This window comes from Pteropus medius, unplaced genomic scaffold (genome assembly GCF_902729225.1).
Source record: "Pteropus medius unplaced genomic scaffold, Ma_sr-lr_union100, whole genome shotgun sequence".
Classification (NCBI taxonomy): Eukaryota; Metazoa; Chordata; class Mammalia; order Chiroptera; family Pteropodidae; genus Pteropus; species Pteropus medius.
This window is the reverse complement of record NW_024350319.1, coordinates 8,615,524-8,622,667: the sequence shown is the minus strand read 5'-3', so window position 1 is coordinate 8,622,667 and position 7,144 is coordinate 8,615,524. Positions and strand designations below refer to the sequence as shown.

The 7,144-nt window shown below is 31.7% G+C and overlaps 1 pseudogene; it reads right to left on the bottom strand.

Annotated features, from left to right (window-relative positions):
* Positions 1 to 5,959: 5,959 nt before the first annotated feature.
* On the bottom strand, positions 5,960 to 6,079 carry LOC120583412 (uncharacterized; annotated as a pseudogene).
* Positions 6,080 to 7,144: the final 1,065 nt, after the last annotated feature.

Genomic DNA, 7,144 nt, shown 5'->3' with positions numbered 1-7,144 from the left:
TACATTGTCTTCTTTATTTCAAGAAGATTTCTCACCCATTGTGAGTAAGACTTTTTTTTTTTTGGTAGCCATAACGAATTTGGACTGAAATGGTCATCCTCTATTTAGGTCTCCTTAGTGGATATTTACAGGGCAGTGGACTAAAGTCAAGGATGAAGCTGTAGGCATGAAAGGGATTAAAGGGAACTAGAACACTCGTCTGGAGCATGATATTTTATTTTCCAAGAAAAAAATATATTTTAAAAAGCTATCCAGCATATTTCCTGACATTAATTGTGGTGGTAAAAATATTGGCATGGCATAGTTTTTCTAGGGGTCAACCTCTCAAAAACCGCTGGGTAGAACAGAGGTCTCGTTGTCTTGGCTGACTGGGATCTGCAGCCCTTTTCACAACTGCAAAGGATTACTGTCATTCTCTGCAAGATATAGATTATTTCCATATAAAATTTTGTGTATGTATATACACATATATATATTTCAACTCATATAGAATTGTGTATGAATTGGTCTAATTGGTTATCAATGTCCTTTATCAAAATATTAATAGGTGAGAGTTTTGTTTGATCCTCAGAATGTTGAAGAGTCCTGATTTCCTTTATATAAACTAGGAAGCATGCAGCAAATGTATCCATTTTGTGACCATGAAGGAAATACCTAAGACTGAAATATGGAGGAGGAAGGAGGGCAAAGGTGAGAAAATGAGTGAGAAACAGAACCACTGTGTTAACCTGTGTCTCTACATTACCTCTATGGTTTAAACTACCTCGTATTAGATTTTTTGCTTCAACCAAGAGCATTCTAAATCATATAAGGAGAATGATTCAGGTGTATAACAAAGAACAGTTAGCTCATTCATTAGCTTTTTTCCTATACATACTGATTCTTGAGGATAAGAGTTTAAAGACGTGAATATAAAATGACCACATGACAATCTTTGACTGAATTAGGGTTTTTGGTAAAAACTCTAAGACATGTGAAATCTAAACAGTTTTTGTGTGTGGTTGAGCCAGAGCCCCTTTAATAAATCGACAAATTGTTTAAAATATATAATTCAGTTCTAGATCCAGAGGCTTAGCGAGTATTAAATAATACATAAGAAACTGAATATGTTACTTTTAGGTAAATTTTGGTTATGTGGCTTTCTACCTTCCCTGAATTTGATATAATAAGAGCATGTGTATTTAGAACACAATGACATACATCATGCTAAATAAACCATTTGAAGTGGCTTTAAGTCAGCTATGATATAGCTAGATTAAATAATTTTCTTTATTGATCAGAAAAAAGGCATCTCTCTTATCTACCTTTTTGTTATATATTGAAGATCTATTTGAAAAAATTTAAGTCTATGGTTAAATTGTAAACTTAGACTCTTCTCCAAAATGTAATTACCACTTTTTAACCAAATCTGTAGTGATTTGAGCTTAACCAAGTCTATAGTTTTCATTCTATATGAGAGAATGTTAACAAGAACTCAGAATTTAAACTTTGAAACCTACACTCTGGAATGCTATTGGGAAACCAAAAAGAGAGATAATACAGACTTATAATAGCCATACGATGTTTACCTTCTGTGATCTGATCCCCCATTTTGTTTTAAATACCGGACTTTAGTGTTAGCCTGACACTTGGTACATTCCCCTATCTGCTACCGCATTGTCCATATGGGCTTATCTGATTCCTTTACTAGCTTAAAAACTTTTTTGAGGAAGTAACTGTCTTATGAAACTTTGGATTTCTAGTGTCTCAAATAATGGCTCTACTGTGTTTAATGAACAAATGAATGGATCAATGAAAATAACTTCAGTGATCAGATAGTAATATGAATGTGGAAAGGGCTCAGTAAAATACAATAGAGAGTCGTAAGCTTGTGACATACGTTACGCACATTCAAATTAATTTTGATTTTAAAAACCTGGGTGTCAAGACACCTATGAAGATTGCTAGTTTGAGATCCTGAATTACGTATTCTTTAAAAAAACAAAACAAAACTGAGCTTAGAGTTAAAAGACTCAGATCTGCTACTTACTGGCCTTGTTTCTATGCCTGTTTTTTATCTTTTTTCTTTAGAAAATGAAAATAATAACTTCTTTGACTAACTTATAGTGTCATTGTGTTGGTCAAATGAGATAATATATCAGAGATGCTTTTTAAAATGTAAAGCAATAAACAAATCTTAGGTAACCTTATGAATTTCTAAAGCCTAGATTGTGGGGGACATTCTAAATGCAAACAAACAAAAAGCCACAGTGAGAAGGGCTCTTTGGCACTTAGGGACCATAATGAGGAAGTCTGATAGTGGTATCTATCATTATTCATAGTTAAATTCAAGTAACTTGATATTGGTAGACAATGTGCAAACTAGGGATTTAGAACTCCTTGGGACTTTTTCTAAAGCACATATTAGATAAGGTCTAAAAAAGACATCCTACTAAAAACACAATAGGAAGTCCTGGTGGAATGGCAAATGGGACAGACACTGCTTACATACCTACAGAAGTTAATTACATTTCTCCCAAAGAATTTGTGCTGATTATTGATCTTCCCTTGATAGCCAGGCCTTTAGGAAGGCACAGTCTAAAACCTTTCTGTGGGAGAAGGAAAAGCTGTGGCGCTAAGGTTCTTCCCCCGAGAGAGAGAGTCAGTAGATAGAACCGGTTTTTAAAAACAAATAAACTATATATGACCTAAGTGATGAGCAGAGCAGCAGTAAACTCTTTCTTCTGATAGTGAGAGAATAGAAAAGATGGCTTGGGTATAGTCACTCGACAAATATTTATTGAGCACCTGCTATGTGCCAAACCTATGATAGGTACTGGGGACACACTGATCAACAGAACAGACAATCTTTCCTGATCCCTTGATGCTTACTGGCAGGTGACTGACAGAGACATCAAGGAACTCATTCTGCAAAGAATTTTTCCTGTAGATGGGGATGTATATTAGTACAAAAATAGTTGTGAACTAGTTCTCTAATATAGAATAATTTAATTCTTTCGTTTTTCCTCTCCAAACTAATTTTCTTACATTTTTCAAAATAAGTTTTAAAGTACTTTTTTGTTTCTCTTCAAGGTTACTAATCTGATTGTTTAAGGATGTAGAATTTAATTCATCCCTGAAAGGAGACATAGGCAAATTCTCCAAAATCTCAGTCAATAAAACAGATTATTAAAAAGCAAAAGAATTAAGAATGAAACTACATTATGATAAATAGTTTAACTGTTAACACTCTAGCAAACTTTTTAATTTAAATCTTTGTGTCCTTGTGAGTTTTTTAAGGGTAAAAAGTTCATTAAAACATTTTTCTTGCTTATTTTTTATTGTATTTATCTCATTTATAGTAGGTGCTCAAAAAATATTTGTTGCATAAATGAGTAAATTCATGGTCAGATCCTGCAGAATGTGGAAATAAAGTGAGGAAAAAATGAGATTTTACTTCCCTCCCATAGGCTATGACCCTATGGATCTGATGACTATAGTTTTAATTTAAGAAACAAACAATATAAAAAAAAAAAACCTATTAGTCTATAGAGCAGGAAGAATTACCCCCCCCTGCCAAAACAAACAAACAAACAACAACAACAAAAAGACTAAAGCAAATAAACACTAGAAGTTACTGGCTTCAGAGTCAGTTATATATCTCAGAATGTTTAACATTCCATATTTACTACCTATCTCACTTTCAACACCATGCTATTTACAAAAATATTTTGCAAAGAGATTTTCCTCATCTGTCAATTATTTCTAGCTACTTTCTAATCTGATAGTTTAGATCAGAAAAAAAAAATCAAACTGGCTTGCTTATCATGATGCAACTGAAGCTTCCATTTTTAGGAAAGTATTTTGTGCTCTTGAGTAACCATCAAATCATCAATTCACCATTTTTTACTTTACAAAATATTTTTAAGCTGTTTGGTATGTAATTCAGTCATTAATTGAGTCTGATATAGGATTTAGACTTTCTTTTTTGCTAAAATTTAAACTGTCTCTTAAATTGAGAATTTGCTTTGGGGTATTACTTTTGTTCTTTTTTGAGAATTTGCTTTGGGGTATTACTTTTGTTCTTTATATTGAGTTACTGTTCACTTGTTTTATTTATGATATTTTCTAATTTGTATATTTATATGGGGCAAACTCATAGATTACTTTTTTCTGTAGAGAAGAAAATTGTGGAAATTTGTGTTTTAAAGTAAAGCATAGTAATCTCTTAGTTTTGTAAATGTCTCTTAAAATGTACCTCGGTCCTAAATAGAGCCAAGAGGAAATTAAAAACTTCAATGTGAGATCTTTTTAAAATAATGAAATCAAGGGGGTAAATGTATGTTATTGACATTTGCCAGCCAGAAATTCAGAATGAGTCATGCTTCAGCTCTGCTAGTTGAAACTTTCTATTACATATTTCATTCATCTAGATCTTTCTCACTATTTTAATAATCGTGGGAGGGTGCATTTTAAAAGCTTCACAATAAATGTCTACTTCAGATGTTTCCCTTCCTTTGGCTTAGACTCTGGTTTTAAAAAGGCTTTGATGGTAAGATTAAATGGGAAAGTCTATAGTTCTCTGTCAGACGTACTGAGTTCTAGAGCACACAATTAGGGTGGATAATTTTCCTGGACTTAACATGGCACTTTTTTTTTTTTTTTTGTCTAGGTTTTTTTTTTTAACAATTTGCTCATATAAGCCTTACCAACTGGCAACATCTTAGGCTCTCTGGTGGTCAGCAGCTGTGTTGTGCTGGCAAAAGGTAATTGACTAAAGGCATATATATTAGTAATTCTAGAGACTTTCCAGGATTTTGGTGGGTTTTTAAAAAAGCTGTTAATGTACAGTACATGCAGCTTTAAACATGTTCATCACTGATCCTTTTAGGTTAGCGCTCTAGTTTCTTTCTTTATTTTTTTTTCTCCTACTAAAACTTTAAGTATAGGAAAATGCTTCATTACAAATCTGGCAGTTTACAAGTAAATACTATATTTGATGCATTTAAATGTTCACAAGTAACTAATTAATTTATACCTTTTAAGTTCAATGAAAATATAATGGGTAAAGTGCCATCATTTATCTTTCAGCCAATGGTACTTTAGATCTACCTAGGATATTATAGTTTAATCTTTGAAAAGGACTTCTTGGCATCTGGGAGAAAGGTGATATAAAGAAAACAATACCCTTAATACTGAAGTATAAGTTATTTTAGCTGCTTTGCTATGTATTATATCTATTGTAAATTGTGTGTGTGTGTGTGCGTGTTTTTTTAAGAGAATACCATAAAACAAACAAACAAGAACACTAGGCCAAAAGTCTCAGCAAGATTTAAATTACAAGCAAAACCACTCTAATTTTAGGACATTTCTTTCTTATGCTTTTCTTTGGAAAACAAGAAAATGTTTAAAATAATACTGTTAATAAAACATCTTAAATTATCAAAGAGAAATGCTAAGTAGAGTTTATGAATGACTAAAATGATAGCATGAATAACCAAATTTCATTTAAATTACATGAATAAAGTTGGTATTTATACCATTTGAAAAAATATTCAAAACAACGGCATTGTAGAAAATATGTTTTTAGAAGATCGGTCAGTAATATCTTGAATTTATTATGAGTATATAAAAGTAATTGATCAGAATTAGAACATAAATAAGTTGAATTTTAATAGACTCTTAGTTCTAAGTATAATTTTATTCTTTATTTTTGATAAAGAATTTGGAAACTGAGCCTTTATTCAAGGTAAAATAGCAAGGAGTTTCAGTATTTTTTGTTATTCTACTAATGTACTCATTCTTCATGTTAAGCTGCTATTATAGTGAAGGGAAATACAATATTAAGGCAGTGAAGATTAACTTCTGTACTGAGTGAGCAAAGTAAAATGTTTTCTGGGAAAAATGATATTAAAACAACCACTTTAAAAATTATGATATATTTCTTTGGATATTTTCTCTCTCTCTCTCTCCCTTTTTAGGCCTACAGTACCTGGTATTCCTAGGTGGTCTCCCATCGAAGTACTAAACCAGGCCCGACCCTGCTTAGCTTCCGAGATCAGATAGGATGAGGCGTGTTCAGGGTAGCATGGCTGTAGACTAAGGTAGCATAGCTGTAGACCAGGGTAGCATGGCCATAGACTGGATATTTTCTATTAGATTGTTGAAATAATTACTAAAATGAAATTAAAAAATAAAAGAAAATAAGACTGTGTAGAAATTATGAGTTTATTTCCCTCCTGATAAACTAAAATATAAAACAGTCTTTGTGTTAAGGAAATGATGCTCTGAAATTTAAGCTTTTCTTAAAGTAAAAATAAAAATTAAAATATTAGTTTGTATTTTAAAAACTATTAGAATATGCTATTTCATTCCTCATAACCCATATACTTAAATAATTATAATTAAGTTGTATAATATTATATAATATTTTGAATATAGGGGAATTTTAAATATAGTTAACATTTATAATCCTTTGTTAATTATATTGTATCTGGTTAACAGAATGTTATAAATATTAATTGAAATTGTAAGTCATTATAAACATCTTGGAGTTAAAATTAGGGTTATAATTTAGGCATTAATTTTATATGAATTCTGCTGTGTGACCACAAATAAAAAACGAATCTGCTCCATATGTTCAAAGCCAGTGCCAGGGCAAAAAAAACAAAAAGCAAAAAACAAAAGCACCAAACCAACAAAAAATCACAACCCTCCCCCCCCAAAAAAAAAACCCTACAAAAAAACATGACAAAGACGTTTTGAAATAATTGATGTGTTCAATCAAACCACAAAGACACTACAATGAAGAGCCTAGGTTATTTTGTGTTCTTTGGCATTTCATAAGGTATGCCAGCACTAGATATATTTTTACATTTTATAATTTGAGATAATGAAGTATGTTTAGACAAAGAAACAGTGAATTCAGAGTTGGAAGCTTTACTTTTTATTTTCTTACCTGAATTCCATCTGTTTCGTCAAAAGCGCAGTTCTAGCAGTATCATGATGTCCAAATCATTAGAAACAAAGCTCTGTATGTATATGTATCAGGGTAGATTTTTTTATATTTGACTTATTTTGAACAAAAGAACAGGAATAGTCATGAATTACTTAGGTGATGCAGAAATGCTTGAAGAGAAAGCCATGAACAGATCCCCAGTTAGAG